Source organism: Papio anubis, chromosome 2 (genome assembly GCF_008728515.1).
Source record: "Papio anubis isolate 15944 chromosome 2, Panubis1.0, whole genome shotgun sequence".
Classification (NCBI taxonomy): Eukaryota; Metazoa; Chordata; class Mammalia; order Primates; family Cercopithecidae; genus Papio; species Papio anubis.
The window spans coordinates 52,018,215-52,043,300 of NC_044977.1; the positions used below are offsets into that span (position 1 = coordinate 52,018,215).

A 25,086-nucleotide genomic window follows, 5' to 3' on the forward strand; every position below is an offset into this window, starting at 1 on the left:
TTTGGGTTTATCCATGTAGTGGTGGCATGTATTAGTATTTTATTCCTCTTTGTGGCTGAATAATACTTCATTGTATGAATATATCATTTTATCTCATCAGTGATGGACACTTGGATTATTTCCACCTTTTGGTTGTTGTGAATAATGCTGCAGTGAACATTGGTGTACAAATATCAGTTTGAGCCCCTGCTTTCAGTGCCTTAGGGTATATGCATAGGAATAGAATTACTGGATCATATGGTAATTCTGTGTTTACTTTTTGAGGAACTGCAAACTGTTTTACACAGTGACTGCACCATTTTACATTTCCCACCAGCAAAGCACAAGAGTTCCAGTTTTGCCGCATCTTTTCCAACACTTGTTATTTTTTCTTTTTTAATGTTTTTGTTTTTCTTTTTTAATTTTTAAAATAACAATCCTGGGCCGGGCACGGTGGCCCATGCGTGTAATCCCAGCACTTTTGGAGGCCGAGGCAGGCGGATTACCTGAGGTCAGGAGTTCGAGACCAGCCTGGCCGACATGGTAAAACCCCGTCTCTACTAAAAATACAAAAAAAATTCGCTGGGCGTGGTGACACATGCCTGTAATCCCAGCTAGTTGAGAGACTGAGGCAGGAGAATAGCTTGAACCCGGGAGGCAGAGGTTGCAGTGAGCTGAGATCATGCCATTGCACTCCATGAGAGTGAGTCTCAAAAATAAATAAAGTAACAATCCTAATGACTGTGAAGTGGTTGTAGGCTTTTCTTTTTGCATTTTAAAAAATTATTATTTTTACTATTTTAGAGATGGGGGGAGTCTCACTATGTTTACCAGGTTAGTCTTGAACTCCTGTCGTCAATTGATCCTCCCATTTTAGCCTGCCAAAGTACTGGGATTACAGGCATGAGCTACTGTGCCTGGCCCTCCTTTGCTTCGTATTGCTACTTAGATCTAGTGGGCAAAACGGAACCTTTGGATTTGACTATATTTGGATCTCTTGGGGTTTTTCCTCCCTCTTAAACCTGTGTATAATGTTTTTCAAAGAGATAAATTAATTACACAATTAATGACATCTTTTTAAAAAGAACACTGTTTTCTTTCATCCTTGTGAGGTGTAAGAAGAAAAATAAGCAGAAAAAAAAAAGAATAAAGTTTTTCTGTAAATTGATACATATAGTTGTAGTTACTTTATACTCATACCTTTTCTTTGTGTTGTGAGTGACAGAGTCTCACTCTGTCGCCCAGGTTGGAGTGCAGTAGTGTGATCTCCGCTCACTGTAGCCTTGACCTCCCAGGCACAAGCCTGTAATCCCAGCACTTTGGGAGGCGAAAGAGGGAGGATTGCTTGAGCCCAGGAGTTTGAAACCAGCCTGGGCAACATAGTGAGACCCCCCCATCTCTAAAATAGTAAAAATAATAATAACCGAAAATACTAGTCAGGCATGTGGTATGCATCTGTAGTTCTAGCTACTTGGTAGGCTGAGGAGAGAGGATTGCTTGAGTCCAGGAGTTGGAGGCTGCAATAAGCTATGATTGTGCCATGGTGCTCTAGCCTTGGCAACAGAGCAAGATGCTGTCTCTCGAAAAAAAAAATAAAAAGAAAAGATGAATAGTCTGTCTGAAATGGCCAGCAATCGCAGCTGCTGACCTGTATCTACTGTATAAGTCAAGCAGTTCAACTTTCTATTATAATGTCATGATTTTTCTTTGCTTCTTGGGAGCGCTTCCAGCATCACTAGTGGCACTTCATATGGGACTCATGGTGTTATTCAGAGTTTATGGTATTGTACTGTAGATGATGGAAAAATACAGAAGACCCATGAGAGACCACTTTTTTTTTTTTTTGAGACATAGTCTGGGTCTGTCGCCCAGGCTGGAGTTGCAATGGCGTGATCTCAGCTCTCCTCTGCCTCCTGGGTTCAACGGATTCTCCTGCCTCAGCCTCCCTAGTAGTTGGGATTGCAGGCCCTCACTACCACGACTGGCTAATGTTTATATTTTTAGTAGAGACGGGGTTTCATCATGTTGGACAGGCTGGTCTCGAACTCCTGACCTCAAGTGATCCACCAGCTCGGCCTCCCAAAGTGCTGGGATTACAGGAATGAGCCAATGTGCCTAGCCAAGAAATACCACTTTTTACTGCAATAGGAAATTTACTGGAGAGACCAACTGCTCACAGGGACACAAGGCCTTTTAAGTGGATACTTGCAACTTGTAACACTTGAGTTCACTGCAATAGTAAGAAGAGGTGGCTATGAAATTACTATAGTAATATAGTGTGTACAACAGGTTTGTTTTGTTTTGAGGCAAGGTCTTACTCTGTCACCCAGGCGTGCAGTGGCAAGATCTCAGCTCACTGCAACCTCCGCCTCCCAGGTTCAAGCGATTCTCCTGCCTCAGCCTCCCAAGTAACTGGGATTACAGGCTTGTGCCACTAAGCCCAGCTAATTTTTGTATTTTTGGTAGAGATGGGGTTTTACTCTGTTGCCCAGGGTGGTCTCAAACTCCTGGCCTTGAGCGATCTACCTCCGTCAGCTTTCCAAAGTGCTGGGATTATAGGCATGAGCTATCTCACCCAGTCAACATCAGTTAATTTTATGCAGTTATTTATTTATTTATTTATTTATTTATTTATTTATTTATTTATTTATTTTTGAGATGGAGTCTCACTCTGTTGCCCAGGCTGGAATGCAGTGGCTTAATCTTGGCTCACTGCACTTGCTGCAACCTCTGCCTCCTGGGTTCAAGTGATTCTCCTGCCTCAGTCTCCCGAGTAGCTGCACAACACCTGGCTAATTTTTTGTATTTTTAGTAGAGACAGGGTTTCACCATGTTGGATGGGCTGATCTCGACCTCCTGACCTCCAATGATCCACCCGCTTTTGCCTCCCCAAGTGCTGGGATTACAGATGTGAGCCACTGCACCTGGCTGCAGTTATTTAATATGCTGCATCTTAACATTTGTTTACATTTCTCTCAACTGCGAATGTGTGTCTGTGCAAATGGTGTTATATGGTCTGTAAGTGTATGCATAAGTTTTGATTTTTTTTTTTTTTTTTCTGAGACCAAGTCTAGCTCTGTCGCCCAGGCTGGAGTGCAGTGGCGCAAACTTGGCTCACTCCAGCCTCTGCCTCCTGGGTTCAAGTGATTCTCTTACCTCAGCCTCCCGAGTGGCTGAGATCACAGGCACCCGCCACCACGCCCAGCTGATTTTTGTATTTTTAGTAGAGACGTGGCTTCACTGTGTTGGCCAGGCTGTTCTCAAACTGCTGACCTTATGATCCCGCCCACCTTAGCCTCCCAAAGTGCTGGGGAAAAAAATCCACATATAAGTGGACCTGCACAGTTCAGTGCGTGTTGGGAAGGGTCAACTGCATATTGAGTGAAAACAGCACTAAAATATGTTAAGTAGGACCTCATATTTTTTGAAGAAAAATATTTACAATATGTATCTGTGCATGGAAAATACGGAGTCACGGCAAGGTAGAGCATGCCTATAATCCCAGCACTTTGTGAGGCTGAGGCAGGAGGATCACTTGAGCCCAGGAGTTTGAGACCAACCTGGGCACCATAGCAAGCCCTCATCTCTACAGAAAGAAAACAAAAACAAAAAAACAAAATTTAACTGGGCCTGGGTACACCTGTAGTTCTAGCTACTTGAGAGGTTGAGGCGGCAGGATCACTTGAGGTCAGGAAGTTGAGGCTGTGGTGAGCCATGATCTTCCTTCTCACTGCACTCCAGCTTGGGCAACAGAGTGAGATCCTGTCTCAAAAAAAAAAAGACTGGATACATGTGTACAAATGTTCACATTTGTCATCTATAGGTTATTTTAAGCTTTTGGTATTTTTCCACAGTTTTGGGGTTTTCAAAAATTATTATTATTATTATTATTATTTGGCGCGATCTTGGCTCACTGCAACCTCTGCCTCCCGGGTTCAAGTGATTGTCTGTCTCAGCCTCCCGAGTAGCTGGAATTACAGGAACCCGCCACCATACCAGGCTAATTTTTGTATTTTTAGTAGAGACGGGGTTTTACCATCTTGGCCAGGCTGGTCTTGAACACCTGACCTCATGATCCACCCACCTCAGCCTCCCAAAGTGCTGGGATTACAGGTGTGAGTCTCTGCACACGGCTTATTTTTGTTTATTATTATTATTATTTTTTGAGATGGAGTCTTGCTCTGTCTCCCAGGTTGGAGTGCAGTGGCGTGATCTTGACTCACTGCAGACTGCCTCCTGGGTTCAAGCGATTCTCCTGCTTCAGCCTCCTGAGTAGCTGGGATTACAGGTACTCATCACCCTGCCTGGCTAATTTTTTGTATCATTTATTTATTTATTTATTTTTTTGAGACGGAGTTTCGCTCTTGTTGCCCAGGCTAGAGTGCAGTGGTGCGATCTCGGCTCACCATAACCTCCACCTCCTGGGTTCAAGCGATTCTCCTGCCTCAGCCTCCTGAGTAGCTGAGATTACAGGCATGCGCCACCACGCCTGGCTAATTTTGTATTTTTAGTAGAGACGAGGTTTCACCACGTTGGCCAGGCTGGTGTCAAACTCCTGACCTCAAGTGATTCACCTGCGTCGGCCTCCCAAAATGCTGAGATTACAGGCATGAGCCACCGTGCCCGGCCTGTATTTTAAATTTGTTTTCCTCCCTCTTGAACATGTATTCTGTGATCAATTCGTGTATCTCTTTTTTTTTTTTTTTTTTTTTGAGACCAAGTCTCGCTCTATTGCCCAGGCTAGGGTGCAGTGGTGCGATCTCAGCTCACTGCAACGTCTGCCTGCCGGGTTCCAGCAATTCTCGTGCCTCAGCCTCCTGAGTAGCTGGGACTACGGGCTAAGCCACCACGCCTGGCTAGTTTTTTTTTTTTGATTTTTAGTAGAGACAGGGTTTCACCACATTGGCCAGTCTGGTCTCAAACTCCTGACCTCAGGTGATCCACCCACCTCGGCCTCCCAAAGTGCTGCGATTACTGGCGTGAGCCACCACACCCAGCCCAATTCATGTATCTTAAAAAATTAGTATATTGGGAAAAGAGATTATTGCAAAAAAGCTGTATATATTGGTATGAGATTATAAGCATGTAGGAAAACACTGAAGAATAATTGGTTATTGGGGAAAGGAAAGGAAAGATAAAACAAAGAAGGGGTTAAAAGACCCCCTCTAATTTATGTAATGTTTAGGTGCTATAGAAAAAAAAAACAAAGCAGGGTAAACATTTTAGAAGCGGAAGGGCTTGCTATTTATAATGAGTGCGTTTGTAAAGATATTAAATGTAAAGATTTAAAATAAAAGGAAATGAAGTTATATAATAAGAAAGGCTGTATCCTTCATCAGGCTTATTTCTTTACCTGCTTGTCTGTGCTTATTCCCTGGGCACACTTTAGTTTTTGTTTTACCTCTGCGTTAGTCTGTTGAAATATTACCCCTTTAAGCTCAAATACGCAATGAAATATCCTTGTCTACCTCTTCCTCCATTCAAGCTAGAAGTGACCTTTCCATATTTCAGATTCTTATAGTACCTTTCTTAAGAATCCTCCCTACCCTTAATTTAATATTTTGTTGTAGGCCTACTTGTCTTCCTGAAAGCTCTTAGCCGAGTCTCTAGCACATACTCAATTTTTGTTAAACGGTGGTGGTTTTTACTTCTACTTTAAGGGGTTCTGGAATGCAAGGACCATGTCTTCCTGAACTTTATATTCCTCAAAGCAGCTAACAGTTGAAAGTAGATTCTTAGAAATTGTTGAATGAATGGTGCTCTTTATTTTTATTTTCCTTTCATTCTATGATGAACGGTTACAGTCTATAGAGAGGCTTTCTGGTTCTTTAGATTTATGTGATAGTGATTCAGTATTCATGAAAAAGGGTTAGGATAAATATTGTTAACTTTTCTCCATTAATATTCAGCAGATATTTGAATACCTAATTTTGTGCAATGTCCTATGCTAGATGATGGATTATAACAAGATATAGGAAATACATGTAGTTCTTCAGTGCTTTGGTATATAATTATGTAGATTATATTTTCTTTTTTGAGATGGGGTTTCATTTTGTCACCCAGGCTAGAGTGCAGTGGTGCAGTCACGGCTCACTGCAGCTTCGACCTCCTGGACTCAAGCAATCCTTCTGTCTCAGCCTCCTGAGTAGCTAGGACTGTAGGCACAACTACCATGCCCAACTAATTTTTTTTGAGACGAGTCTCGCACTGTTGCCCGGGCTGGAGTACAATGGCGTGATCTCGGCTCACTGCAACCTCTGCTTCCTGGGTTCACGCAGTTCTCCTGCCTCAGCCTCCCAAGTAGCTGGGATTACAGATGCCCATCACCACACCTGGCTAATTTTTTGTATTTTTAGTAGAGACAGGGTTTCACTATGTTGGCCAGACTTGTCTCGAACTCCTGACCTCGTGATCCGCCCGCCTTGGCGTCCCAAAGTGCTGGGGTTATAGGCATGAGCCACTGCACCCGGCCGCCCAGCTAATTTAAAAAAATTTTTTCGTAGGGTTGATGTTCCCCCTTGGTTGACCAGGCTGATCTTGAACTTCTGGGCTCAAGCACTCCACCCACCTCGGCCTCCCAAAGTGTTGGGATTACAATTGTGAGTCTTTGCTCCTGACCCTAGGTTATGTATTTTTTTTTTTGTTTTGAGATGGAATCTCGCTCTGTCACCTGGGCTGGGGTGCAGTGGCGTGATCTCACTGCAACCTCTGCCTCCCGGATTCAAGCAGTTCTCCTGCCTCAGCCTCTCGAGTAGCTGGGATTACAGGCATGTGCCACCACGCCCGGCTAGTTTTTTTTGTATTTTTAGTAGAGACGGGGTTTCACCATATTGGGCAGGCTGGTCTCGAACTCCTGACCTTGTGATCCACCCACCTTGACCTCCCAAAATGCTGGGATTACAGGCATGAGCCGCTGCACTTGGCCTACCCTAGGTTATATTTTTGTGTTTCATTTACTATTTTATCCTCTGGCAAAATAGCAGGGTATAATTTAGAGCTTTAATGAATTAATGGTGTAACAGTGAAAACTGCGTGTGTATGTGAGACAGTCCCTGGCCCCCATGCTGGAGTACAGTGGCACACTCATAGCTCACTGCAGCCTCAAACTCCTGTGCTCAGGTGATCCTCCGCCTCAACCTCCTGAGTAGCTGAGACCACTGGCATGTGCCACCATGCCCAGCTAATTTTGTTTTATTTTTGTAAAGATGGGGTGTCACTCTGTTGCCTAGGGTGGTCTTGAAATCCTTGGCTTAAGCCATCCTACTGGGATTACAGGCATGAATCACCATGCCTGGCCAGGGAAAAATTTTAAACATGTCCTTCTTTTGAGAAAATTATTGAAAAGTTGGTTAAAAGTAATTTCTGAAGAACAAATGATATTATCAGTTTTACAGGTGTCTTACTGTAACTCTTAGAAGTTGTTAAAGTTTACTATTGAGAGCACCACTAAAGACTAGAGAATTTTTCTTTTTCTTTTTTTTTTTTGGAAACTGAGTTTTGCTCTTGTTGCCCAGGCTGGAGTGCAATGGTGTGATCTCGGCTCATTGCAACCTCTGCCTCCTGGGTTCGAGCGATTCTTCTGCCTCAGCCTCCCAAGTAGCTGGAATTAAAGGTGTGCACCACCACATCCGGCTAATATAGATGGTTACTTTTTGAAATTTCTTTGGTAAGATGTAAACATGGGGGAATACGTCTTCTCTTGAGGACACATCTCTGCCCAAATGAGTGATGCCAGTGTATAGAATGAATGATTCACTTATATTCTGTGTCCTTATCTTTGAGGAGGGCTAATTTTTTTTTAACCACTTGTTGAATATGCAAGATTTACTATGAAAATTAATGCCTTTAGTGTGAAAGAGAAATTAGTGTTGGAATTGTTAGTGTTTCCAGGTGATTTTTTTCTCCCTTCCTTCCTACTTCATTATGTAGCTTTTTTTTTTTGCTTTTTTTTTTTCTTTTTAAACTCCACTGTTACTTGGCCATCTGAATAATCATTCCTAAACCATATTTTATTTGTACATTGTGTGTTATGGTACTTGTGTTAATGATGTACTTTGAATACAGGTCTGTTTATTTTAAAAATCAGCAGTTGCTGACTAGATGAAGAAAACAATGATTGATTTGAAGGTGAAAAGAAAAACAGGTTAAAAAAGAGTCCAGACAAAGTGTTTTAAAATGAAAACAATTTCAAAGCTCATTTGTGGTGAGAGTTAAAAATAAAGTTGGCTCCAGGTATGGTTTGTGGAACTGATTGTTTTGGCGTAATCGTTTTTGAACTAGCTCATTTTAAACTTGCATTTTTAAAGTTACACTTTTAAAATGCTGGAGTCTGTTTTATAAACGTATACAGCCCCTGCTAACTTTTAGAAGAATAGAGTGGCTTATTTCTTCATGTGTGTTTATTCTGGGCTGTCATCTGATGAAGTTACCAGTTTGTGGTCAGAAATTGAGAAAGAGGAGTGAGGAAACTCAAAATATTGACACATACACATCACCTTGCAGTGCATGAGAGTGCCCTTTTGGACTGGTTAGGAAACTAGCATTTGAGCATATTTGTTCAGCAGAAACTTTTTGTGTGTGAAAGTTATTTTTTTCCAGTGTTGTGACCACTTGAAATTTATTTGTTTTCTTTGTTTAAGACAGGGTTCTCACTCTGTTGCTTAGGCTGGAATGCAGTGGCACAATCATGGCTCACTACAACCTGGACCTCCCTGGGCTCAGGTGATCCTCCCACTGCAGCCTCCTGAGTAGCTGGGACTACACGTGTGCTACACCATGCGTGGCTGATTTTTTGTAGAGATGGGGTTTCTCCATGTTGTCCAGGCTGATCTCAAGCTCCTAGGCTCAAGCAGTCTGCTTGCCTCAACCTCTCAAAGTGCTGAGATTACAGGGGTGAGCCACCACGCCTGGCCTGATTTTTTTTTTTTAAAGAACAAAATGCTGGGAGGCCAAGGTGGGCAGATCACGAGGTCAGGAGATCAAGACCATCTGGCTAACACGACGAAACCCTGTCTCTACTAAAAATATAAAAGATTAGCCAGGCATGGTGGTGGGTGCCTGTAGTCCCAGCTGCTCAGGAGGCTGAGGCAGGAGAATTGCATGAACCCGGGAGACAGAGCTTGCAGTGAGTGGAGATTGCGCCACTGCACTGAGACTCTGTCTCAAAATAAAAAAAAATAATAAATAAATAAAGAGGAAGAAACCAAGTGGATAGAGAGATGGAGTAAATACCCTAAATACAGGCCGTGTATTTAATGGAAGATTAAGAGGATTATCTAGGGTAATTTTGGCTCTATTCTATCTTCACTGTAGAAATTTTTTTTTTTTTTTTAAATGGATTCTTACTTTGTCACCAGGCTGGAGTATAGTGGTGTGATCTCGGCTCACTGCAACCTCCACCTCCCAGGTTCAGATGATTCTTCTGCCTCAGTCTCCCGAGTAGCTGGGACTACAGGCGTTGCTACCATGCCCAGCTAATTTTTTGTATTTTTAGTAAAGAAGGAGTTTCACTCTGTTAGCCGGGATGGTCTTGATCTCCTGACCTTGTGATCCACCCAGCTTGGCCTCTCAAAGTGTTGGGATTACAGGCGTGAGCCACCATGCCCGGCCAGAAATTTTTTTTTTTTTTGAGACAGGGTCTCAAGTCTCCAGGGCTGGACTACAGTAGTGAGATTATAGTTCACTGCAGCCTTGACCTCCTGGGCTCAAGCAACCCTCCCACCTCAGCCTCCCAAGTAGCAGAAACCACAGGCACCTGCCACTATGCCTGGCTGGGTTTTAATTTTTTGTAGAGATAGAGATCTCACTATGTTGCCCAGACTGGTTTCAAACTCTTGAGCTTAAACCATTCTTCTGCCTCGGCCTCCCAAAGTGTTGGGATTACAGTGAGCCACTGTGCCCGGCCTAGTTTATTTCATTGCTATTTCTCCTCAATATTCCCAATCTATTTTCTAATCTTTTGATTTATCAGAAAGATACTTATAGTGTTAGAATATTTTAGTTAAATGATTAAAATATAAGCTGAGGCAGGGTGCGGTGGCTGGTGCCTGTAATCCTAACACTTTGGGAGGCCAAGGTGGCGGATCACCTGAGGTCAGGAGTTCGAAACTAGCCTGGCCAACATGGTGAAACCCTGTCTACTAAAAATACAAAAAAATTAGCCGGGTGTGGTGGTGGTAGCCTGTAACTACTCAGGAGGCTGAGGCAAGAGAATCACTTGAACCCCAGAGGCAGAGGTTGCAGTGAGCCGAGATCACGCCACTGCACTCCAGCCTGGGTGACAGAGCGAGACTCCATCTCAAAATAAATAAATAAATAAATAAATAAATAAATAAATAAATGTAAACTGGCATTCACTTCAAATAAAATGTTGTATATAATTAATAGAACTACCTTTAAGAACAATGAAACAGGATATTTTATATTTCTCTTAAGCATTAAGCAGCTTTAAGTTATACATAGTATTTGGTGTATTTTCTTTTGTATTTGATATTCTGTCGCCCAGGCTGGAGTGCGGTGGCATGATCTTGGCTCACTGCAACGTCTGCCTCCCGGATTCAAGTGATTCTTCTGCCTCAGCCCCCCAAGTAGCTCGGATTACAGGCCCGTGCCACCACGCCCTGCTAATTTTTGTGTTTTTAGTAGAGGTGCAGATTCAGCATGTTGCTCAGGCTGATCTCAAACTCTTGGCCTCAAGTGATCCACTCACCTGGGCCTCCCAAAGTCCTGGGATTACAAGTGTGAGCCACTGCACTGGCCTGATACTAAATCTTGCCTTCTGTCTCCTTTCTTAGAGAAATAAGAAACTTTTTGAGGAAATGATAAGTGCAGGTAGAGAGAGAGAGATTTTCCAAAAAGTTGAGTTGGTTAATGCGGTGATTTAGGACTGTGCTGATGTCATTTACAAGGTTCTAAATTATAGACTAATGGGTAAAATATCTAGAATTGTCCCACATAGGGTCTACAGAGGATCTCTGAGAATCTGGAGACAATTTACAAAGAGTAAATGAATAAGGTAGTGTATTGTTAATATGGGGAAATACAGATTTCCCTAAGTAATGTGAGAGTTAAACATAGGTTTTTCACAGGTGTCCTGTGCTTTGGAACCTGGGATTTAATTTTTGGAATACAGTAACAGTGATTAAGAGCTTTAAGCATTGAACTCAGAAAAATTCAGGCTGGAGGTTTAAGAGCTATCTAGAAGAGTTTCTAATTATTGTATTTTATTTAGTTAGTTAATTTTTTGTAGAGTGAAAGTCTCACTATGTTGCCCAGGGGGCTAGTCTTGAACTCCTGGGCTCAAGCGGTCCTCATGCCTTGGCCTCCGCAAGTGTTGAGATTAAGCCACTGCACCCAGCCAGAGTTCCTGATTGTTGTAATGAATAGAACACCTTTTTTTTTTTTTTTTTTAAAGATGGAGTTTTTATCTTGCCACCCAGGCTATAGTACAATGATGCAGTCTTGGCTCACTGCAATCTCTGCCTTCCATGTTCAAGTGATTCTCCCTGGCTCAGCCTTGAGAGTAGCTGGGATTACAGGCACCTGCCACTACACCTAGCTAATTTTTGTATTTTCAGTAGAGATGGGGTTTCACCATGTTGGCCAGGCCAAGTGATCTGCCTGCCTTGGCCTCCCAAAGTGCTGGAATTATAGGCTTGAGCCACCGTGCCTGGCACTAGAACATCATTTCTAATCAATTTCTGATATATTTCAATCATATAATTGTTGCTTATTTAACAAACAATAATAAGTAACATTTACCATCTCAGGTGTAAAACTGTGTGCTTCCCATATATTAATCCTCACATACTAAGAAATATGTCAAGTAGGGAGAAAGAAACACAGGTAAATCTTAAGCTTCAGATGTCAGTAAGGAAAATGCTGTTAAAAAATACAGGCAACTGGCGGGGAAAGTGCTGTTTAAAAATGCAACTGCCAGGCGTGGTGGCTCACACCTGTAATCCCAGCACTTTGGGAGACTGAGGCGGGCGGATCATGAGGTCAGGAGATTGAGACCATCCTGGCTAATATGGTGAAACCCTGTCTTTACTAAAAATACAAAAAATTAGCCGGGCGTGGTGGCGGGCACCTGTGGTCCCAGCTACTCTGGAGGCTGAGGCAGGAGAATGGCATGAACCCAGGAGATGGAGCTTGCAGTGAGCCAAGATCGCACCACTGCACTCCAGCCTGGGCGACACAGCAAGACTCTGTCTCAAAAAAAAAAAAAAAAATACAGGCTACTGCCGGTGGGGCGCGGTGGCTCACATCTGTAATCCCAGCACTTTGGGAGGCTGAGGCAGGCGGATCACGAGGTCAGGAGATCGAGACCATGGTGAAACCCTGTCTCTACTAAAAAACAGAAAAAAATTAGCCGGGCGCTGTGCGGGCGCCTGTAGTCCCAGCTACACGGGAGGCTGAGGCAGGAGAATGGCGTGAACCCGGGAAGTGGACCTTGCAGTGAGCTGAGATTGCGCCACTGCACTCCAGTCTGGGCAACAGAGCAAGACTCCGTCTCAGAAAAATAAAAAAAAAATACAGGCAACTGGCCGGGCGCAATGGCTCACACCTGTAATCCTAGTGCTTTGGGAGGCTGAGGCGGGTGAATCTCCTGAGGTCAGGAGTTTGAGACCAGCCTGGCCAACATGAAACCCCATCTCTATTAAAAATACAAAATATTAGCTGGGCATGGTGGCACCTGCCTGTAATCCCAGCTACTCAGGAGGCTGAGGCAGGAGAATCGCTTGAACCTGGGTGCCACAGGTTGCAGTGAGTGGAGATCATGCCATCGCACTCCAGCCTGGGCAACGAGAGGAAAACTCGATCTCAAAACAACAACAACAACAACAACAACAACAAAGGGCACCTTAATGTGTTCAGGTTGTTATGCCAGATACAGACTTTGTAAGCTCTTGCTACCAGTTCCTCCTCTTCCCTCTGCTTTCTTTTTTTTTTTTTTTTTTTTGAGACGGAGTCTCGCTCTGTCGCCCGGGCTGGAGTGCAGTGGCCGGATCTCAGCTCACTACAAGCTCCGCCTCCCGGGTTCACGCCATTCTCCTGCCTCAGCCTCCCGAGTAGCTGGGACTACAGGCGCCCGCCACCTCGCCCGGCTAGTTTTTTGTATTTTTATAGTAGAGACGGGGTTTCAGCGGGTTAGCCAGGATGGTCTCGATCTCATGACCTTGTGATCCACCCGTCTCGGCCTCCCAAAGTGCTGGGATTACAGGTTTGAGCCACCGCGCCCGGCCATTCCCTCTGCTTTCAAACCAAGGGGAAACTCAGGGCAGCCAGATAATACTACAACAGAATTTTCACTCTAGGGCATTGCTTAAGTTATTTTGATGTGTAGGGATTCCTTTGTATTGCCTAACATTCACAATTCATGTCATGATTTGTAGTTGAGCAGTCTTCTAATTACATGGAGAATTTATTTTATTTATTTATTTATTTATTTATTTATTATTTTTTTTGAGACGGAGTCTCCCTCTGTCGCCCAGGCTGGAGTGCAGTGGCGTGATCTCGGCTCACTGCAAGCTCTGCCTCCAGGGTTCACGCCATTCTTCTGCCTCAGCCTCCCAAGTAGCTGGGACTACAGGCGCCCACCGCCCGCCGCCACGCCAGGCTAATTTTTTGCATTTTTAGTAGAGACGGGGTTTCGCTGTGTTAGCCAGGATGGTCTGGATCTCCTGACCTTGTGATCCACCTGCCTTGGCCTCCCAAAGTGCTGGGATTACAGGCGTGAGCCACTGCGCCCGACCTTATTTTATCTATTTATTACCAACTTTGGGGAGAATATTTTGGGAATGAATATTTTAAAAATGACTTTAAAAACCAGATGCGATGGCTCACTCCTGTAATCCCAGCACTTTGGGAGGCCAAGGTGGGTGAATCATTTGAGGTCAGGAGTTTTAGACCAGCCTGGCTAACACGGTGAAACCCTGTCTCTACTGAAAATACAAAAATTAGGCCGGACGCGGTGGCCAACCCCTGTAATCCCAGCATTTTGGGGGGGCTGAGGCAGGTGGATCACGAGGTCAGAAGTTCAAGACCAGTCTGGCCAACATAGTGAAACCGGTCTCTACTAAAAATAATTAGCTGGGTGTGGTGGTGTGCACCTGTAATCCTAGCTACTCGGGAGGCTGAGGCAGGAGAATCGTGTGAACCTGGGAGGTGAAGGTTGCAGTGAGCCGAGATTGCGCCATTGCACTCCAGCCTGGTAACAGTGTGAGACTCTGTCTTGAAAAAAAAATAAAATAAAATAAAAAAAGACAAATACAAAAATTAGCAGGGCGTTGGTGGTGCACACCTGTAGTCCCAGCCACTCAGGAGGATGAGGCAGGAGAATTACTTGAACCCGGAGGTGGAGGTTGCAGTGAGCCAAGATCGTGCCACTGCACTCCAGCCTGGGTAACAGAGCAAGACTCCATCTAAAAAAAAAAGACTTAAACGGGTAATATCGTTATTATATTTCTACCTGTCTTAATTCTTTATCCATTTGCTGTAGATTATAATGTTAACTTCATGAATGAAAGGTTATATTTTTCCAGCTACTCAGGAGGCTGAGGTGGGAGGATTGTTTGAGCCCAGGAGTTTGAGGCTACAGTGAGCTATGATGAAGTTACTGCATTTCCAGCTAGGTGACAAAGGGAGACTCCATGTCTACAAAACAAAGATTCGATTTTTGATACACCATCTATTAATATATTATTTGAGTAAAAAGAAAGAAAGGAAAAGTTATAAAAAAGCATTAAGAATATGACTGCCCTAAAGTAATGAATTTAAGCTAAATCTTTTGTTGTTTAGAAGTGAAGTAAAAATCTCTTAAATATGAAGAAAAATTTTAATTGCTTGTAATATATAAGACATGGTATATACAGTCTTTTTCTTTCCTCCACACAGAGGTCTGATGCGTTATTTATAAACAGTATTTAAAAGTAATGTAATAAGCCAGGCACAGTGGCTAACACCTTTTTATCCCAGCTCTTTGGGAGGCTGAGCTGAGAGGCTGCTTGAGGCCGAGAGTTCAAGACTAGCCTGGGCAACATAGTGAGACACCCTCCCGCCCTGCCCCACCTCTACAAAAAAAATGAATAAATACAGTACAGTACAATAATTAGGAACTCTTCTAGATAGGGCTTAAACTTCAGCCTGGTTTTTTCTGAGTTCAATGCCTAAAGCTCTTAACCACTACATTATTGTATTCCAAAAAATTAAGTCCTAGGTTTCAAAGTACAGATCAACTGTGAAAAACAAACAAAAAATTTTAGAGCGAGTATAATAGTAACATCATTAAACAATAAAATTTTCAAATCCTAATGTACCATTTAAATCAGTATTGTAATGGAAAGAACTGTAAAGTCTGAGTATCTGAATTTTTAATTTTGCTTGTCTTAAATTGTCACTAAACCTTTTGAACTTTACTTTTTTTCTTCATCAGAAAAAGGGATATTATGAATAATACCTGCTTCAGCCTGTTTAATTCTAACAGTTCTATGAGATAATGGTAAGGAGAGCTGAATAAATCGTAGAGCTGTGCTAATTTAAATTCTAAGTTCTCTTGACTAAGTAAATTTCTTGAGTCGAAACTACACAAAAAGCATTGCTAGGTTCTCACAAGTTAGGTTTTAGGTAGCTCTAAGAATCTCTTAAAACCTTATTTAACATCAAAAGGCTGGCTACCTTAGATATTTTTGTCCTGCCACCTTAATTTTTTTTTTTTTTTTTTCCCCAGACTGAGTCTTGCTCTGTCACCAGGCTGAAGTGCAGTGGTGCGATCTTGGCTCACTGCAACCTCCAACTCCCTGGTTCAAGCGATTCTCCTGCCTCAGCCTCCTGAGTAGCTGGGATTACAGGCACGTGCCACCATGCCCAGCTAATATTTTGTATTTTTAATAGACACAAGGTTTCGTCATGTTGGCCAGGATGGTCTGTATCTCCTGACCTTGCGATCCACCCACCTTGGCCTCCCAAAGTGCTGGGATTACAGCCATAAGCCACCGCGCCCGGCCACCTTAATATTTTTAAGTGAAATATAGTATTTGAGGAAAAACTCAAAAATGAAGTTTTTTCAAAGTGCCTTATGATGATTGATTTGCTAAGGCATTTTTGAAGAAAACTTTAAAATGTCCGTGCCTGAAGTATTTACATTGTTTATTGCGTGTGGGTGTTTCCCTACTCAAAAAGGGCAATAGGAAGATTTGACTGCTTGGCCTTGCTAATAAGCAAAAGCATAGAGCCAAGGGATAGGACAAAACAAAGTCATCCTTAACCCTAAGTTTTTCCAACTGCTGCTTGACTCTCTTTTGGACAGAAGTTTTAAGACTTGTAGTTCTAGCACACTTAACTGCTGAGAAGCTTGCTGCTTTAGTCAGAGTTGTGATAATTCTTACCACTGTCCAAAGGAATCTAATCTGATTTTTCGGGAGAATAGTTACGGCAGTACAATCCATTAGAAAACTTACGTGGGTGTTCTAGTATGATTTCCTTCTCTAGACGTTGATAAAATAACATTTTCACTCAAACATTTATGCCTCAGATTTAGCTTTAATGTGACAGAGGTACCTTAAAATATTAGGATTCAAATCTCTTAAAATGATACCCTAGGTACAGGTAGTAACTTTTTAATAATTGTAGTCTTTCCAGATTTGACTTGTCCCAAAGCTACTTCGTTGTACTTTGTATGTGTGCTGCTCCCTAATAATCTTGCACCTTGAACATAGTTGTGCTTTCTTCTTTTTTACAAGATATGATAAACTGAAAAAACCCAGCAAAACCTTTCCAGGGTTTTTGAAAGTTTGCTAGTTTATAGTTTATTAATCTGGTACTATTTAATCATTTTTAGAAATGCCTCTGAATGCAACAATTCACTGAAATTATTTCTAGGGGTGGACCACAGGGTGAGGAGGCTGAATTGACTATGTGGAGTTGAAAATACCTTTATCACAACCCTGTATTCTTCTGGATTATGAGCATCAGAATAAATGATATAAGATTCCTGTGTAAGATCACTTCTCAGCAGTTCATTAGGAATTCCACAAGGAGGTAAACTGGATTTCTTTTTTCTTTTATTTTTGAGACAGTTTTGCTCTTGTTGCCCAGGCTGGAGTGCAATGGTGCGATCTCAGCTCACTGCAACTTCCGCCTCCCGGGTTCAAGTGATTCTTCTGCCTCAGCATCCCAAGAGTGTTCCTGCCTGCTATATAATCTGTTTATAAGCCCCATGGTGCTTTGTGTAGATTGAGATATGAGGATTATGGAAATAGTGCTCAGAACTCTGCAGGCTGTCTGGAAATACAGTACACCTTTTTGCTTTAGCCAGCAGAATGTTTGTGAGTTCTCTGCTGAAGCCTGGGGATTGGGTGGTGGATGTCGTGCTTTTATCTGTCATTTGATTTGTTGCCTGAGGACAGAAGTGCAATATTATGGGTCGGACTTGTGTCTTGCCTTACCAGTGTTTAGACTTTTTACAAGATAATGAATCTTACTTCTTGAAAGGATAGGAGATGAAAATCAATGTCCTCCTGCTTCTGTTCTTCTCTTTCTTTGTAGCTTTCCACTTGGCATATAGCAGAAAACTCTTTGGCTATATTTGGTGCATTTTGTTGGTGGAATTCTTCAAGAATGCATTCTTGACTTTTTTTTTTCTGAGACAGAGTCTTGCTCTATCACCCAGGCTGGAGTACAGTGGCATGATCATGGCTCTCTGCAGCCTCAGCTTCCCAGTTAAGCCATCCTCTCACCTCAGCCTCCCACCCCGTGGCCCCGCCCCAATAACTGGGACCACAGGCCCATGCCACCATACCTGGTGTCTCCCTATGTTGCCCGGGCTGCCTATAAAACTTGACGTTCAACAATCTCTTGTTTTTATTCATTGAGAAATTGGCTTCATCCTTTTACTGAAATGGGAGAAGTATTTTTTATCTTACTATTTTTTAAGTTAATTAATTATTATTATTATTATTTTCGCTGAGACAAGTCTCGCTCTGTCACCCAGGCTGGAATTCAGTGGCCCGATCTCAGCTCACTGCAAGCTCTGCCTCCTGGGTCCAAGCCATTCTCCTGCCTCAGCCTCCCGACGAGCTGGGATTACAGGCACCACACCGCCTGGCTAGTTTTTTAGTGAGCTTTTTGAGACGGGTTCAGCCGCCGGGCTGGAGTGTGTGGGTCGGGATCTCAGCTTCACTGCTCTGCCCCCGGTTTACTTTATTCTCCCCCTGCCTCAGCCTCCCAAGCACTGGGACTACAGGCACCCGCCATCTCGCCTGGCTAGTTTGTATTTTTAGTAGAGATGGGGTTTCCCCACCCAGCAGTTCAAGCAGGGATGGTCTCTCATCTTTCTGACTCCTCGTGATCCACCCGCCCCGCCTCCCAAAGTGCTGGGATTACAGGCGTGAGCCACCACACCAGGTTTAGAATCTAAACTACAACTAGCATTACATAGTTATGCTTAAGAACGCGTTTTTGGGGCCGGGTACGGTGGTTCATATGTGTAATCCCAGCACTTTAGGAGGCCAAAGCAGGTAGTTCACTTGAGCTCAGGAGTTCAAGACCAACTTGTGCAACATGGTGAAACCCTGTCTCTATGAAAATGCAAAAATTAGCCAGATGTGGTGGTGTGTGCCCATGTTCCCAACTGTTTGGGAGGCTGAGGTGGGAGGATCCCTTGAACTCGGGAGGCAGAGGTTGTAATAAGCTGAGATCGCAGCCCTACACTCCAGCCCGGGTGACAGAGCAAGTCCCTGTTTCAAAAAAAAAAAAAAGCATTTTTGTTTGGGGACATGGCCTCCAAATATTTTGAAATTGTTATATTTCCTGTAAGTGGAACTATTTTGTCTCCATATCTGAAATCTTTTTGTTCCTGTACATTTTTGTTATTATTATTATTGTACTTTAAGTTCTAGGGTACATGTGCACAACGTGCAGGTTTGTTACATATATATACATGTGCCATGTTGGTGTGCTGCACCCGTTAACTCGTCATTTACGTTAGATATATCTCCTAATGCTATCCCTCCTCCCTCCCCCCACCCCACAATAGGCCCCGGTGTGTGGTATTCCCCACCCTGTGTCCAAGTGTTCTCATTGTTCACTTCCCACCTATGAGTGAGAACATGCAGTGTTTGGTTTTCTGTCCTTGCGATAGTTTGCTCAGAATGATGGTTTCCAGCTTCATCCATGTCCCTACAAAGGACATGAACTCATCCTTTTTTTATGGCCGCATAGTATTCCATGGTGTATATGTGCCACATTTTCCTAATCCAGTCTATCATTGATGGACATTTGGGTTGATTCCAAGTCTTTGCTATTGTGAATAGTGCTGCACTAAACATATGTGTGCATGTGTCTTTATGGCAGCATGATTTATAATCCTTTGGGTATATGCCCAGTAGTGGGATGGCTGGGTCAAATGATATTTCTAGTTCTAGATCCTTGAGGAACCACCACACTGTCTTCCACAATGGTTGAACTAGTTTACAGTTCTACCAACAGTGTAAAAGTGTTTCTATTTCTCTACATCCTCTCCAGCACCTGTTGTTTCCTGACTTTTTAATGATCTGCATTCTAACTGGTGTGAAATGGTATCTCATTGTGGTTTTGATTTGCATTTCTCTGATGGCCAGTGATGATGAGCACTTTTTCATGTGTCTGTTGACTGCATAAATGTCTTCTTTTGAGAAGTGTCTGTTCATATCCTTTGCCCATTTTTTGATGGAGTTGCTTGATTTTTTTTCTTGTAAATTTGTTTAAGTTCTTTGTAGATTCTGGATATTAGCCCTTTGTCAGATGGGTAGATTGCAAAAATTTTCTCCCATTCTGTAGGTTGCCTGTTCATTCCGATGGTCGTTTCTTTTGCTGTGCAGAAGCTCTTTAGTTAAATTAGATACCATTTGTCAGTTTTGGTGTTTTAGTCATGAAGTCCTTGCCCATGCCTATGCCTGAATGGTATTGCCTAGGTTTTTCTTCTAGGGTTTTTATGGTTTTAGGTCTAACATTTAAGTTTTTAATCCATCTTGAATTAATTTTTGTATAAGATGTAAGGAAAGGATCCAGTTTCAGCTTTCTGTGTATAGCTAGCCAGTTTTCCCAGCACCATTTATTAAATAAGGAATCCTATCCCTATTTTTTGTTTTTGTCAAGTTTGTCAAAGATCAGATGGTTGTAGATGTGTGGTATTATTTCTGGGGGTTCTATTCTGTTCCATTGGTCTATATCTCTGTTTTGGTACCAGTACCATGCTGTTTTGGTTACTATAGCCTTGTAGTATAGTTTGAAGTCAGGTAGCGTGATGCCTCCAGCTTTGTTCTTTTGTCTTGCGGCAATGCGGGCTCTTTTTTGGTTCCATATGAACTTTGAAGTAGTTTTTTCCAATTCTGTGAAGAAAGTCTTTGGTAGCTCGATGGGGATGACATTGAATCTATAAATTACTTTGGGCAGTATGGCCATTTTCACAATATTGATTCTTCCTATCCATGAGCATGGAATGTTCTTCCATTTGTTTGTGTCCTCTTTTATTTCGTTGAGCAGTGGTTTGTAGTTCTCCTTGAAGAAGTCCTTGATGTCCCTTGTAAGTTGGATTCCTAGGTATTTTATTCTCTTTGAAGCAATTGTGAATGGGAGTTTACTCATGATTTGGCTCTCTGTTTGTCTGTTATTGGTATATAGGAATGCTTGTGATTTTTGCACATTGATTTTGTATCCTGAGGTTGCTTATCAGCTTAAGGAGGTTTTGGGCCGAGACAGTGGGGTTTTCTAAATATACAGTCATGTCATCTGCAAACAGGGGCAATTTGACTTCCTCTTTTCCTAACTGAATACCCTTTATTTCTTTCTCTTGCCTGATTGCCCTGGCCAGAACTTCCAACACTATGTTGAATAGGAGTGGTGAGAGAGGGCATCCCTATTTTGTACTAGTTTTCAAAGGGAATGCTTCCGGGTTTTGCCCATTCAGTATGAATGGCTGTGGATTTGTCATAAATAGCTCTTATTATTTTGAGATACGTCCCATCAATACCTAGTTTATTGGGAGTTTTTAGCATGAAGAGCTGTTGAATTTTGTCAAAGTCCTTTTCTGCATCTGTTGAGATAATCGTGTGGTTTTTGTCGTTGGTTCTGTTTGTATGATGGATTACGTTTATTGATTTGCGTATGTTGCATCCCTGCAAGGCTGGTTCAACATACGCAAATCAATAAACGTAATCCATCATATTCCTGTACATTCTTTTGCATTCTGCATAACCTTATGTATGTTTAAAAACACATTTTTACATGTCATTTTTTTTTTTTTTTTTTTTTTTTTGTATTTTTAGGCTGTGTTGGCCAGGCTGGTCTCAAACTCCTGACCTCAGGTGATCTGCCCACCTCAGCCTCCCAAAGTGTTGGGATTACAGGCATGAGCCACCATGCCCGGCCCATTTTTACATTTCTTGAGCAGGAGCCCTGTAGTTTAAAAGTCCCTTTTATTTTCAGCAGTGTATGTTTAGGACAAATCGGTTGTGTGAGTAGGTAGGAAATATTTACCATTTACTGTGACAGAACAGATGAACAAGAATGTGTTTGGTTTTATTTGTAATATAAAACACCTATGAAGGGAAATGCCAAACAATAGTAGTAAATCGAACTTTGGAAATACCTCTGACGTAGAATTCTATAGTAGCTTTAATTGGGTATTATTATCAGCTGGTCTGTTTGGGATTTGTTTGACGAACTGTTACATGACTTTGACTGTCAGCCAACCATTATCCTGGCTGCTCCTTAGCTGACTGCCAGTCAACAATTACTCCATGCAGATTCTATAGGTTTTCCACAGTTGTCAATGTTCTAGTCCTGAGTATAGTCTTTTGGCATAATGTGGTTCATAAACGACTACACTGATAACTTTTGTGAGAACTCACCACTTCCCAGATAGCCCAGATACCATATGTTACTCATTCAGCAAATTTCTCTTAAGAGCTTGCCAAATGCTAGATACTTAAAGGCAGTGGGGCTTATAAGGATGAACTGAACTTAGCTTCTTGGAGCATGCTACCTAGTGGTATAGGCAGACAATAATCATTGAGCAGGCAAATACCTAATATTATTTCAAATGGTGATGAATTATTATGAAAACCGTAAAGCTGAGTAAAGAGAAGAATGATGGAGAAGGACAGGATACACTTGAACCAGGGTGGTCAGGGGAGGTCCTGTTTGATAGGTAACGGGCCAGGCCATCATGAAAGGTCTTGTAGGTCACAGTTAAAGAATATGAGTGCTGATTTGAGTGTAATAAAGAACAGATAAAGGGTATTTAGTAATATGTCCAAATTTGTGTTTTTTTGTTTTGTTTTGAGACAGAGTCTTGCTCTGTTGCCCAGGCTGGAGTGGAGTAGCACAATCTCGGCTCACTGCAACCTTTGCCTCCTGGGTTCAAGCAGTTCTCCTGCCTCAGCCTCCCGAGCAGCTGGGATTACAGGCACGTGCCACCACACCCAACTGATTTTTGTATTTTTAGTAGAGACAGGGTTTCACCACATTGACCAGGGTGGTCTCAAACTCCCTGACCTCAGGTAATCCACCCACCTCAGCCTCCCAAAGTGCTGGGATTACAGGAGTGAGCCACTGTGCCCAGCTTCTATTTGTGTTTTTTTTTTTTTTTTTTTGTCACCCAGGCTGGAGTGCAGTGGCCGGATCTCAGCTCACTGCAAGCTCCGCCTCCCGGGTTTACGCCATTCTCCGGCCTCAGCCTCCCGAGTAGCTGGGACTACAGGCGCCCACCACCTCGCCCGGCTAGTTTTTTTGTATTTCTTAATAGAGACGGGGTTTCACCGTGTTAGCCAGGATGGTCTCGATCTCCTGACCTCGTGATCCGCCCGTCTCGGCCTCCCAAAGTGCTGGGATTACAGGCTTGAGCCACCGCGCCCGGCCTATTTGTGTTTTAAGAACACAATGACTGTGCTCAGTAGAGGACAGATTGCTTTCAAATGTTAATAGAGATGGAGGCGGGTGGATCACCTGAGGTCAGGAGTTCCAGAACAGCCTGGTCAACATGGCGAAACACTGTCTCTACTAAAAATACAAAAATTAGCCAGGTGTGGTGGCATGCACCTGTAGTCCCTGCTACTCAGGAGGCTGGGTGAAAGAGTGAAACTCTGTCTCAAAAAAAAAATTTTAATAGAAGCAAGGCCCCTCCCTACAAAGATGTACATGTACATATATACAATATTCTGTATTCAGTTCCTGGAAGTTCGTGAATTCACTGAAGTTCTCAGAAGTTGAAAGATTGAAGTTAACCCACACACCCTAGTTCCTAGATGATAATCTAATTCCCAAGTTTACTAGTGAGTATAATACACTTAAAAAATTCTGAGTGAGTTCAGCTTTTCACTTGAAGAATTTGTTTTAATAGTGAAGGTACACAATTTTTGCTAACTTAGAATGTTTTTTATATGCCAGACTCTAAATTAGGTACTTTATTTACACTATCTCATTCATTCTTCACTGCAGTTTAGTGAAGTTTATACCATTATTATCTTTACCCAAGATCCATGGAGTTGCCCAAGTAGTGAAGCTGGATTTCTTTTTTTTTTTTTTTTTCTTTTTTTTTTTTTGAGATGGAGTCTGGCTCTGTCGCCCAGGCTGGAGTGCAGTGGCCCGATCTCAGCTCACTGCAAGCTCCGCCTCCCGGGTTTATGCCATTCTCCTGCCTCAGCCTCCCGAGTAGCTGGGACTACAGGCGCCCGCCACCTCGCCCGGCTAGTTTTTTTTTTTGTATTTGTTAGTAGAGACGAGGTTTCACCGTGTTCGCCAGGATGGTCTCGATCTCCTGACCTTGTGATCCGCCCGTCTCGGCCTCCCAAAGTGCTGGGATTACAGGCTTGAGCCACCGCGCCCGGCCAGTGAAGCTGGATTTCAAACTCAGTACCTGTTCTTTTACCTACTAAACCAGAAGTGCTCAGTATAGTCTCTAGGATATGTAGTATGTAATGAAACTGTTGTTGCCGCTGCTGTTCATTGATGTAGCAAGTATTTTGTCTTTCTTTTTTTTTTTTTGAGACAAGGTCTCGCTCTGTTACCCAGACTGGAGTGCAGCAGCATGATCTCAGCTCACTGCAGCCTCCACCTCCCAGACTCAAGTGATCCTTCCCTCTCAGCCCCCCAGGTAGCTGGTACTACAGATACAGGCCACCATGCCTGGCTAATTTTTGTATTTTTTATAGAGATGGGGTTTCGCCATGTTGCCCAGGCTGGTCTTGAACTTCTGGACCCAAGTAGTCCTCCCCATCTCAGCCTTCCAAAGTGCTGGGATTACAGGCATGAGCCACTGCACCTAGCCAGTGTAGCAAATTTTTTTTTTTTGAGCAGCCATTCTTACTGTATTTTAATTTAATCAATTTTTTTTTTTTTTTAAAGATATACAGTCTTGCTGTGTTGCCCAAGGTGGTCTTGAACTACTGGGCTCAAGTGATTCTCCTGCCACAGCCTCAAGCGATTCTCATTTCTCAGCCTCAAGCGATTCTCATTTCTCAGCCTCCCAAGTAGCTTGGTGCCGCCAAGCTTGTACCACCAAACCCAGCTATTTTTTTTTTTTTTGAAATGGAGTCTTGTTCTGTTGCCCAGGCTGTAGTGCAATGGCGCAGTCTCAGCTGACTACAACCTCTGCCTCCTGGGTTCAAGTGATTCTCCTGCCTCAGCTTCCCAAGTAGCTGGAATTACAGGTGCCCACCACAGTGCTCAGCTAATTTTTGTATTTTTAGTAGAGACGGGGTTTCACCACGTTGGCCAGGCTGGTCTGGAACGCCTGACCTCAAGTGATCCACCCACCTTGACCTCCCAAAGTGCTGGGATTGCAGGCATGAGCCACCACTCCCGGCCTAAAAACATCATTATTATTATTATTATTATTATTATTATTTTTTGAGACAGAGTCTTGCACTTTCGCCCAGGCTGGAGTGCAGTGACACGATCTTGGCTCACTGCAAGCTCCACCGCCCGGATTCACACCATTCTCCAGCCTCAGCCTCTCAAGTAGCTGGGACTACAGGCGCCTGCCGCCACGCCTGGCTAATTTTTTGTTTTTAGTAGAGACGGGATTTCACTGTGTTAGTCAGGATGGTCTCGATCTCCTGACCTTGTGAT

General features: G+C 43.0%; 1 protein-coding gene across 15 annotated transcripts in view; it reads left to right on the forward strand.

Moving 5' to 3' along the window:
• The window catches only part of RAF1 (Raf-1 proto-oncogene, serine/threonine kinase), an 84,344-nt gene that overhangs the window by 9,096 nt on the left and 50,162 nt on the right, over positions 1-25,086 (forward strand). For 2 of the 15 annotated variants that reach the window (XM_009200192.4, XM_009200194.4), the window contains one exon: positions 16,858-17,016. The exons of the other annotated variants lie outside the window; for them this stretch is intronic. The gene's annotated coding sequence lies outside the window, so the exon portion shown is untranslated. Of the gene's footprint in view, positions 1-16,857; positions 17,017-25,086 lie in introns of those variants that run through there. 15 annotated transcript variants of the gene reach the window in all.